Source organism: Symphalangus syndactylus, chromosome 23 (genome assembly GCF_028878055.3).
Source record: "Symphalangus syndactylus isolate Jambi chromosome 23, NHGRI_mSymSyn1-v2.1_pri, whole genome shotgun sequence".
Classification (NCBI taxonomy): Eukaryota; Metazoa; Chordata; class Mammalia; order Primates; family Hylobatidae; genus Symphalangus; species Symphalangus syndactylus.
The window spans coordinates 18,445,739-18,457,392 of NC_072445.2; the positions used below are offsets into that span (position 1 = coordinate 18,445,739).

The 11,654-nt window shown below is 45.9% G+C and overlaps 1 long non-coding RNA gene across 1 annotated transcript in view; it reads left to right on the top strand.

The window, feature by feature from the left end:
• LOC134735784 (uncharacterized) overlaps positions 1 to 9,665 on the top strand; it is an 84,181-nt gene extending 74,516 nt beyond the window's left edge. Inside the window, exon 3 of the long non-coding RNA XR_010119266.1 lies at positions 9,601 to 9,665. This is a non-coding gene — a long non-coding RNA (uncharacterized lncRNA). The remainder of the gene's footprint in view (positions 1 to 9,600) is intronic.
• Positions 9,666 to 11,654: the final 1,989 nt, after the last annotated feature.

Here is an 11,654-nt window from a genome sequence, read left to right on the forward strand (position 1 = left end):
GAGACTGCAAGCTTCTGCTTAAAGATGTAGGGGAGAGGGTGTTGGTGAAGGGTTATAGGTTGCAAGCAACAGAAACATACTCTAACTGATCTAAGCAGAAAGAAAGTTTTTTGGACAGACAAGGAAAGGTTTGAAAACTGGTCTGGGAAAGGGCAAGAACTAGGCAGCTTGGGGGGACAACAGAAACTGGTCTCTCCCTGAGGCTAGAGGTGGAATGAATCATAGGGCTCTTGGCTATGGGAGAACAGCACCTTCATAAATAGTCCCATCTGACAGTTCCATGGGAGAAAGGTTCAGTCCCCAAAAGGACGTCAGGTGCTATTGGAGTGCTGAGACCGTGCTAGCTCATTACAGAGAGGAAAATACCTGCCTCCAAAGTAACCTAGGCAGCACTGTGCAAAGCCTGCTGGTTGCCCCCAATCAGTTCTCCCCTCCTCTCCCAGGGTAACTTCAGGTTTTAGCAGGTTGCATGGCCACCCAGAATAAGGGTGAGTTTCCCGGTTTCCCTTGCAGCCTGGTGAGGGCATCTGATGAAGTTCTTGTCATTGGGCTGAGAGCAAAAGTGCTATATGCATCATCTTGGATGTAAACTTAAAGGCTGTGCCCTTCGCCTTGGCGGCAGCCTGGAATGTGGATGCAATGTTGCTCTATTTTGGAACATGTGGGCCACAGCAGCAACCTTGGGGAGGCAGAGCATCAGGGGAGAAGGAGCCTGGGTCTGTGACATCATGGAGTCATCAAACCAGCCCTGGCCTGCTCCCCTGCAGAAGCCATTTACCATGACAGAAAGACACTTCTGTCAAAGCCACTGTTCACTCTGGTCTCTATTATCCACGGTTGAATCTATTCCTAAATGATACAATGCAGAAAGCAATTACTTCCACTGATCCGAGTGCTGAGCGCCAGTAGCTCCCCACTCTAGTAGGTCCCCCTTGTGCCTATACACAACATTTCTAAATCCTCTTCCAAACACAGTCCATCGGCGATTTCCGAGCAAACATGGCATCCCCCCAAGCCATATGCCCACAGCACATTGTCTCTCAGCTCCCGATTCTCCACTGCTCTCTGTGGGACCTGCCACTCTCTATGACACCTGTGTTCCATCTGTTTTCCCCCTTTGAGGCCTCACACCATGTACATTCAGGCCAAGCAGATTGGACACAGGGAGACTGTCACTTACTCTATTTCAGATTTTTCATTTCAAACTTTCGCAACCAGCTTTTAAAAGTGGTCAGTGAATCACTTTCAGGTCAGCCCTGAATGCTATCACTTTCATCAGCCCCAATAAAATATATAACATATTGTATTTGTTTTCTAAAGATGCTGTAACAAATTGCTACAAATGCAGTGGCTTATGACACCACCATTTTATTGCATTATAGTTCTGGAGGTCATATAGACCAGAAATGGGTCTCACTGGGTTAAAATCAAAGTGACAGCAGGGCTGAGCTCCTTTCCAGAGGCTCTTGGGAGAAATCTATTCCTTGCCCTTTTCAGCTTCTAGAGGCACCCACATTCCTTGGCTCATGGTCTTCTAACATCTTCAAAACCAGCCATAGTGGGCAAAATCTTTTCACTCCGCCATCTCTCTGGTTCTGAATCCTCTTCTGCCTCCCTCTTCTACCTTGAAGGGCCCTTGTGATAACACAAGGACCTAATCCAGAGGGTGCCCGTATTTTTAAGCTCAGCTGATTAGGAACTTTGATTCTATTTGCAATCCTCATTCCCCTTTGCCATGTAGCATAACATATTCATGGGTTCTGTAGACATCTTTGGGAGGCCTTTATTCTTCCTGATGGATGTGGTTTAGATGTTTGTCCCCTCCAAATCTCATTTAGAAATGTGACATCCAATGTTGGAGGTGGGGCCTGGTGGGAGGTGTTGGATCATGGGGGCAGATCCCTGGATCCCTTGTGAATGGCTTTGCATCATCCGCTTGGTGATGAGTGAGTTCTTACTCAGTTCACGAGAGATCTAGTTGTTTACAAGAGTCTAGGACCTCCTCCTCCTCTCTTTCTTGCTCCATCTCCCCACGTGATGTGCCTGTTCCCACTTGTCCTTTCACCATGAGTAAAAGCCCCCTAAGGCCTCACCAGAAGCTGAGCGGATATTAGTGCTTGTGCAGCCTGCAGAAGCCTGAGCCAATTAAGCCTCTTTTCTTTATAAATGACCCAGTCTCAGGTAATCCTTTATAGCAATGTAAGAATGAACTAACACGCTGACACAGATATTGATGGTGGGGACAATGACTATTATTTATTGAGGCTTTCTAAGGCCATGCACTGAGCTAAGAACTTTATATGCAGTGTCTTATTTAACCCCATAGCAGCCCCAAGGTATAGATAATATTATCTCCTGTGATAGGCCGAATTTGAAGATGGCCCCAAGAGTTCTGCCCCCGGTGTGCATACCCTATATAATCAACGTGCTCCTCTCAAATGTGTGGGCAGGACCTATGAATAGGATGGAATTTCACTCCAGTCATTAAGTAACATGGCAAGAAGGCAAAAATGATGGGATAGACTGGGTGCGGAGGCTCATGCGTGTAATCCCAGCACTTTAGGAGGCTGAGGAGGGCAGATCATAAGGTCAGGAATTCCAGACCAGCCTGGCCAACATGGTGAAACCCCGTCTCTACTAAAAATACAAAAATTAGCTGGGCATGGTGGCAGATGCCTGTAATCCCAGCTACTCGGGAGGCCAAGGCAGGAGAATTGCTTGAAACCAGAAGGTGGAGGTTGCAGTGAGCCAAGATCTCACCACTGCACTCCAGCCTGGGCAAAAGAGCAAAACTCTGTCTCAAAAAAAAAAAAAAAATGATGGGACAGTTGCACCCACAATTAAATTATGTAAGACTTCATCTTAGCTGACTGGGAGAGAGATTCCGCTGCTGGCTTGAAGAAGTAAGCTATTGTGTTGTGAACTACCTGTGGAGGGGACCACATGGCAAGGAGCTGAGGGCAGTCCAGTCCAACAGCCAGCAAGAAAATGAGGACCTCAATCACACAGCTGCTACAAGCTGAATTCTACCAACACCCGAATGGAGCTTAGAAGCAGATTCTTCTTCAGACCGGCCAACACCTTGATTCTAGTCTTATAAATCCATGAGCAGAGGACTCTGCCTGGATTCTGACCTACAGAAACTGTGAGATAATAAATGGGCTTTTTAAAGGCTGCTGCTTGTGGCAAGTTGTTAGGCAGCAACGGAAAACAAGTACATCTCTATTTGAGAGAATTGGAGCTCAGATAATTTAAGAAAACTGCCAAGGTCAGAGAGCTAATAAATGGCAGAGCTGGGATTCCAACTAAAGTCTACCTCCAAATCTGGGTTTTTAACCATTACATTCTACTGCTTCCCAAATGACAGACATGAATAATACATTCGATGTTATTTTTTTATTGTGAGTACTCCATTTGTGCCTGATAGAAAGTTTTTTTTTTTTCCTGGCATTAGGAGATGAAATTATGACTTTTACCTGTGACAAGACACCTCGCCTGTTCTGTACCATTCGGGGTGCTAATTCTTGACATTTATGAACTTCTTCCGGGCTTTCCATTGTAAAGTGATGCTGTGTTTTTTAATGCCGTGGCACCAAACCTTAAATTCTGAAACAAGCTGGGTATGTGACCAGACTTAAGGTTAGAAATGCTCGTTGTTTCAACCAAACTTCAAATTCACGAAAGCTACAAAGCAGCAGCAATGGGTTCACTAAATGACTTCATGGTAAGCAAGCCCATGTTTTGATGGAGACTAGAGAAATACTGTTATTGCACTTGTGCACATGACAAACGTGGGTCCTGTTGAAAGGAAGCAACCATTAATCAATTGAAAAATGTTACTGAACTTTTAGTAGTTTTTCATCGTTAGGAATTTTGTCTACCCCAGATATAAAAAATATAACTACTACCAACAACTTCTGCATTGAAAAGGGATCCTGGTAGTTGAAAGCTGGGAGCCCCGACTCCTCCAGGGGTGCTTCCTCTAAGCTCACCTCTGCTCCCACAGCCTGCTGCTGTTCAGGAAAGTACAGATGTTCTGACGATCTTGGGTTCTTCTCTCTGTGGCATATGCAGGTTGCTTTTTTTTTTTTTTTTTTGAGATGGAGTCTCACTCTGTCGCCCGGGCTGGAGTGTAGTGGTGCGATCTCCACTCACTGCAAGCTCCGCCTCCCGGGTTCTCGCCATTCTCCTACCTCAGCCTCCCAAGTAGCTGGGACTACAGGTGCCCGCCACCACACCCAGCAAATTTTTTTGTATTTTTAGTAGAGATGGGGTTTCACCATGTTAGCCAGCATGGTCTCGATCTCCTGACCTCGTGATCCGCCCGTCTCGGCCTCCCAAAGTGCTGGGATTACATGCAGGCTGCTTCTATAGGCTCTTTTGATACCAACAGCATCTCACAGTCTTCTAAAAGGGAGGTTTGAATGAAGTTGTTGGGTCATCCTGAGTGATTTGTGGTTCACCTGTTGGGCTAACTATAAAGCAGGTGATGGAGCAAAGCTGCTGGGCTCCTGGCTGTCAAGCTCTATTAGGCAATTAATTGGCACTCTGGGTAATGGTTAATTGTTGGTTTCCAGCTAATTCTCCTGGGCCTGAGGAAGGGGAGGGTTTTGGGTCAGGGGTAGCTTACGTGGAGACTTCTGTTTCCAAGGCAGATCAGGCTAAACACTAGAGGAAGATTTTCCTGCTGCTGGGTGGTCAGTGTTTGATCAGAGAATCCCAGAATTCTTAGCAGAGAAATGGACTTCCAGCACCCCAAGGAACTGAGGATGGGAGCTGCTTCCAGTGTTTACAAATTTACATAGGAGGAAGACAGGAAGAGTGAATTCTTATCCTGGCTTTGACACCAGATATTTGTGTGGCTTCAGGCAAGTCATTCTACCCCATGAGCTTAGTCTTCTGGTGTACAATGTGGATAAGCTCTGTAGGGAGAATCTGTAGAGCTAATGTGCCCATGTTCGTTCTCTATTACTGCATAACAAGACCCCACATACTTAGTGGCTTACAAAACTCATTTATAATATCAGTTTTTGTGGGTCAGGAGTCTGGACATGACTTGGCTAAGTCTTCTGCAAATCAGGGCTGCAATCAGGATATTGGCTGGGTCTCAGTCTCACCTGAGGCTTGTTTGGGGAAGGATCACTTTCATTAGCAGAATTCAGCTCCTTGCAGCTATAGGAGTGGAGTCTTCAGCTTCTTGCTGGCTGTTAGCTGCAATCTATCCTCAGTTCCTAGAGGTCACTCTCAGTTCCCTGCCACATGGGTCTTCCAACATAGGCAGCCCACAACATGGCAGCTTGCTTCTTCAAAGCTGGCAAGGAAGTGAGAGACTCCAGCAAGACAGGTGTTACAGTTTTATGTAATGTAACTCTTGTAATCACGTACATGTAACCACAACAAGCTATCATGTTTACTGTATTCTACTAGTTAGAAGCAAGTCGGCCGGGTGTGGTGACTCACACCTGTAATCCCAGCACTTTGGGAGGCTGAGGCAGGTGGATCCCCTGAGGTCGGGAGTTTGAGACCAGCCTGACCAGCATGGGGAAACCCTGTCTCTACTAAAAGTGCAAAATTAGCTAGGCGTGGTGGCACACGCCTGTAATCCCAGCTACTCGGGAGGCTGAGGAGAAGAATCTCCTGAACCCAGGAGGTGGAGGTTGCAGTCAGCCGAGATCACACCATTGCACTCCAGCCTGAGCAACAAGAGCAAAACTCCGTCTCAAAAAAAAAAAAAAAAAAAAAAAAAAGCAAGTCACAGGTCCCACACTGAAGGGGTGGAGGTCATCCAAGGGCATGAATACCAGGAGGCAGCAGGTACGTGGACCACCTTATGAGTCTGTTCTCCATAGCCCCCAGTCCTCTCCAAGCCAGGAAGTGTGTTCAAATACTGAACACCATTTTTTCCTGATGTAATCAAAGCCTGATCCTTCTCATCATCAGGCCCTCCAGGGACATGGTCAATCCGTTACCATGGCCCGTTCACTTGTTCATTTGCTCACCAGTGACCAGTTTAGCACTTACTGTGTGCCAGGCTGTGAGTAAGGCACCAATCCTAAATCCTTTTTTCCTACCTTCTCTTTCCTAAACTGAATGTCAGACAGAGTTGAGGAGCATATAGATCTAAGAACTTGGGGACAAAGTGAGAAATGTATCTTTTGGAAAAAGAAACTATAATTACATGTATGTGACGGTTCATCTTGAGAAAATGTTCTCAGGAACAGCCCACCTTAAGATATGAATCAGGAATTAAGACCACTTTAGAACATTAAAGGAAGCCACAATTTAAAATGTGATCATTTTAAGATAAACTGTGGTTTACCTCATATTAATTAAATAGACTCAAGTGAAGTTATAGATTTTGATTATTTGTGGTAAAGATTATTTGTGGTAATTGATCTTATCATTTCCAGTTATTTGCCACTTGCCTGTACGAGGACTATAAATCTATACCTGTTGCCAGGTGGCACACGGTGTCCCCTTTGGGAGAAGTATAATACCTGGCTTCGTTGTTGGGCCTGGCCATGTGACTTGCTTTAGCCAATGCAATGTGAGTAGGAAGTGGTGTATACTATGTCTGAATGGAAGCCTTAAAAGGCATTGCCTGGTTTGGTTATTGTGTTTTTCCCTCTACCACAAGAATGGCATGTTCCAGATGGCGGCTTCTCCTTCAACCTGGGCCCTGGAATAAAGACATGTGGAGCAGGGCCACACCTGCAGGTACATGAAATGTGGGTGAGAAGTAAATCTCCTTGCTTTAAGCCAGTGAGATCTTGGGTAGTTTATTCCCACACAAAACTTAGCAAAAGGTGACAGAACACAACGCTGAGTCGATTGTGCTCTCCTTATACATAAGAGAGTGCTAGTTGATGGTGTCTCTGTTATCTTTGAGTTTCTGCAGATGCACTGGAGCACAGAGGAAGGAAGGCAGAAGTTTGAATTGATGAGAAATTAATTTTTTGGGTTAGGTTGTGTAGGATTTTTTAACAATCGAAAATGAAACTGTTATGCTTTCTAATTATTTTTTTATTTAAGGGATGGGGTCTCACTGTCACCCAATCTGAAGTGCAGTGGCATGATCATAGTTCACTGCAGTCTCGAACTCTTGGGTTCAAGCAATCCATCCGCCTCAACCTCCCAAGTAGATGGGATGACAGGCAGGCACCACCATACCTGGCTACTTTATTTTTTTTGGAGGCAGAGTCTCTCTTTATTGCTCAGGCTGGTCTCATACTCCTGGCCTCATGCAATCCTTCCACTTCAGCCACCCAAGTAGATGGGAAAGAGGCTTGCACCATTTTGCCTGGCTAATGTATTTTATTTTATATTTTTAGAGACTGAGTCTCGCTATGTTGCCCAGGTTGGTCTCTAGCTACTGGCCTCAAATGATCCTCCTCTCTCAGCCTCCCAGGTAGATAGGACTATAGGCTGGAACCACCACACCTAAGAGATTGTTATACTTTCTAAAGGGGACAAAAAGAGCTGTCATCTAGGGTTGGAGAACTTAGATCTGAGAGACTGTGACTAAAGGCAATAGCAATGAGGGAAATGGAGCTCTTTCCTGATGGTGCCAAAGTTGGCTCATTTCATTTGCTACTTTATTTGCTATGTATTTCCCTCCTTATGGAGAACTGTCAGTGCAGCTGTAGTGCGCTACAAACAGGTGCCTTGTTCTAGAGAAAGGCCCCTCCACCATGTGAGGATGCAGTGAGAAGGTGCTGTCTATGAGAAAATGGGCCCTCACCAGACACCGAATCAGCCAGCACCTTGATCTTGGACTTCCCAGACTCCAGAACGATGAGAAATTTCTGTTGTTTATGAGTTAAAACAATTAAGAATGGAAAAGACTCTAGAAGCCGTAGAATAAACCCCTTTATTTTACCAGTGAGGAAATTAGGATCCTCAGAGTAGAGTTACTTTTCTTAACTCTGCTCATTCAGCGTCTTAGGGATTTGATTTCCAGAGCAGACCTATCCCCTGGGAAGAAAGGGCCAAGCCAGCTACCCTGCCATACAGGGCACCTTGGCATTCACTTTTGTGCCTCCCATCCCGACATGATTCCCAGGGCCCCTGCGCCTTTGGTGCACTGACAGAATCAAAGTGTGAGCCTGACTGTACCCTGAACTCATGGGCTTCCCTAGGAAGCAGTGTCCTGGTTTCTCCTCGCTGAAGCAGGAATGGGTCACACGCCTTCATCCATCTCTAAGCTCTTCATCCACTTGGCTCTGTTATGTCTGATCTTCCAGCTTCTCTGTTTCATTTCCCTTGACTGTCTGGTGTGTTCCCACAGGATGCTGAAGTGGGAGAGACAAGCACAGGTGATGTCCAGGCCAGTCTAGGGAGACCTTCTGGAGGACACCTCCCCGAACCCCAGGTCTCATGTTATAGAGACATTGCTTCTGTGGGTCAAGGAGGGCCTGGTGGATGTTCATATCACATACACATACACACGCGGTCACCCTCGGAAATCTCCCTCCGGCCAGTGCTGGACTCACAGCCCTCCCCTTCCACACTAGCACCTCCATATAGTCATTTTGTCTGCAGGTTCCTCAAGTCAACCTCGCCAGGACTGAGAATTAGAAAATCAGAGGTCACTGAACCCTTAGGAGAGGATGTCCTTAGTTGCCGGATTTCACTGTTCACTGCTAAAGATTTAATCATTTTGTGGGTAAATTATGATAGCTGTGAGTGAAGACAATGTATGGAAGTTGTTACCTCTGGTGCTTTCTATTTCTGGATCTGTGTTGACCCAGTTTGTGGCTCCATCCTGCAGGTATGGGCTTGTTACTTTGCACTTGTACATGATTTAGTCCCTGGGCTAAGTCCCAAGGGTGAGGCCAGGGCAGGTTGTGGTACAGGCCCCACAGGCAGCTCTCATGGATGCAGCCCAGTTCCTGGCACACAGCAAGTGCTCAGTAACTCCAGCTGAGGGGCTTAAGCTTCTTAATGTGAGTGAAAGCAGAACGGAAAACCCACCTGAAGCCCAACAGGCCCTGTCTTTCACCCACAGTGGGGTAAGGACTTGCTCCTTGAGGACTCAGAGACATTAACGATAATGAAGGGTTCCAACCCAGCTGAGTTCTCTGGTTTTTGGTTCCTCTGTTTAGAAATGCCATGTTTGTGGCTTCAAATAAATCAAGAGATTTGAACCCAAAAGATGGGCAATTTGGCAGGGTTTCAAACCCACTTAAAACTACAGCTCCAAATTTAGATGTGATCTGGGAACTTGAGTTTCAAGTTCCCCTTGACTTGGGCAAAGCCTGAATTTCAATCTACTGCCCATTTTAATTTATCCGTTCTCATCTTTTTAACTTCCCCAAATTTCACTCTCCCTTTTTGGAACTCATCCCTCTGGTTGTGTTTCTCACGTGGCTGTTGCCGTGACTTCTCTTGCGTTGTTTTCTGTTATCATCACACAGACCTTATACTCTGCCTTTCAGTCTTGTCTCCTGGGCTGGGCTGGAGACACCTTCTGGGCAGGGGCTGTCCTCAGGCCTCTAGGGACTCCAGCTGTGGAGGATGGGATGGGAGGTGCAAATAGAACCTTCAGTTCCTGAGGGGAAAAAGAAAGTTAACCACTATCTTCTACTTTCTTTCTTCCAGGGGAGATGCTTCTTCACCCCACTTCTCTCTATGCACATCACTAATAGCCAAGAGCTCAACTTACCCGGAGTCAGACAACATTGTGATCTGCTGGGTCCTGTTCTGCTTCAGCTGTGTTGAATGCATATCCCTTTGGTTCTGGTTCATAATTCTTCACTATCAATTTTTCTGAAAGACTTCAGTTCCTTCCTTGGTTCAGTGAAAAGTTTGGTATTTGGGGTTGGGTACAGATTAGGTTTAGCCTAGGGTTGAGATCTGCTCTGGTTTAGGTTTTGCAGGGTGGTCATTTTGTAAACGCTATCTCAACCTTTCCCAGGTGGAAGGGGCAGGGAGATGTGGCCTGGGAATTCATGTCATGAAGAATTTTCAATAAATGATCTGAGAAGAACACAGTGTGCTCTCCCTGGCAGCAGCATCAAGAAGTCTCCGGAGGACACACTGAGCATCATTCTACGCTGTATGGTTGTAGGTTCACTGTCAAAATGAGCTTGATCCAGCAAGAATTTAGAAAAGTGACAAGTGGTTCAGGCTTAGCCACAGACTTGCAACGTGACCCTGGGTAAATCAGTTCCCCTGTCTGGGACTCAGTTTCCTTATGTGTAAACAAACAAACAAAGGAAACTGGATGAGAAACTAGGTGATGGTGAAGGTGCCTTTCAGAGCTTAAATGTTATGATGCTCTGAACACAACAACTTTATTTTAAATTAACTATGCCTCTAAGGAAAGGATTCAAAGGCTCTTTCATTCATAGAACTGTATCTCTCCCACGTTCCACTCCCTGGTCATTGCTCAAGAGCTAACATGAGAGCATCCAGCCCTCCTGGAGAACATATATCCTTCAATGGAGGCCTTGGGTGCCTGCCTGGGGCTCCCTCAGCAACCAGGCTGTGTAGTGGCATGGTGGGCCCATGGGGTCACAGAACCTTCTCTCCCCTTCCTTCCCTCCTTTTTTCCTTAGAGGGAAGGAAGGGGACACAAGAGGACAATATTAGACCAAATCCACACTTCTAAGGCTTTAGGCTCCAGAAGGGAATGTACCTCTTTAAGGTGCCTGCAGGCTGGACCTATCCAGCCAGCAGGGTAAGGCAGAGGCCATCCCAGCCCCTTGGGATCCCCGTGGGGTGTGTCTGCTGAGGTTCTAAGGAACTTAACATGGACTTTCCTCACTTATTCACCACCTACCCCCATAAGGTGTGCTAGCTAAGTAGTTTTTCCACACACTTGAATTTTACCCTTTAAATAATAAAATATTTTTAATCATTTGAACAATTTTATTTATTTATTTATTTATTTTTGAGACAAAGTCTCACTCTGTCACCCAGGCTGGAGTGCAGTGGCATGATCTCAGCTCACTACAACCTCTGCCTCCTTGGTTCAAGTGATTCTCATGCCTCAGCCTCCCAAGTAGCTGAGATTTACAGGCATGTGCCACCACATCAAGCTAATTTTTGTATTTTTAGTATAGTCAGGGTTTCACCACGCTGTCCAGGCTGGTCTTGAACTCCTGACCTCAAGTGATTCGCCTGCTTTGGCCTCCCATAGTGCTGGGATTACACGCATGAGCCACCGCACCTGACCCATTTTAACCATTTTAGATGGGAATAGATACTTTTTGTTTCTTGCTTCTCAGCCCTCTTAGCTGGGTATCATGAACAGAGTCAAACCTTCATCCTAACTAATATCAATTGTCCTGCCTCAGGTTTTCGTGGGTAAACTGAGGAAAAGCATAACTCCCTCACAAGGTCCCTGTGATTACGTAAACAAAGGGCTGGCCTGGAAAGAGGGACAGGCTTAGTTAATAGCGATTATTATTTTAATCGTCAGTTGATTACATGGTGATATATTCAGAGAAGATTGATTTATGAAGAGCAATTCGCCCTTCCAGGAAATGGCCCCTGGACTGTTAGGCATTTTGATTTCTTGGGCATGAATTAAATAGTTTCTCTTCCTCTCCCTTGTCACCAGTTGCATGGCTGGCTTGCACCTGACTTAGTGACCCTCCCTCCCTTTCTCCCTCCCTTCCTCCTTTTTCTTCTTTTTCTCTTCCTCTTTC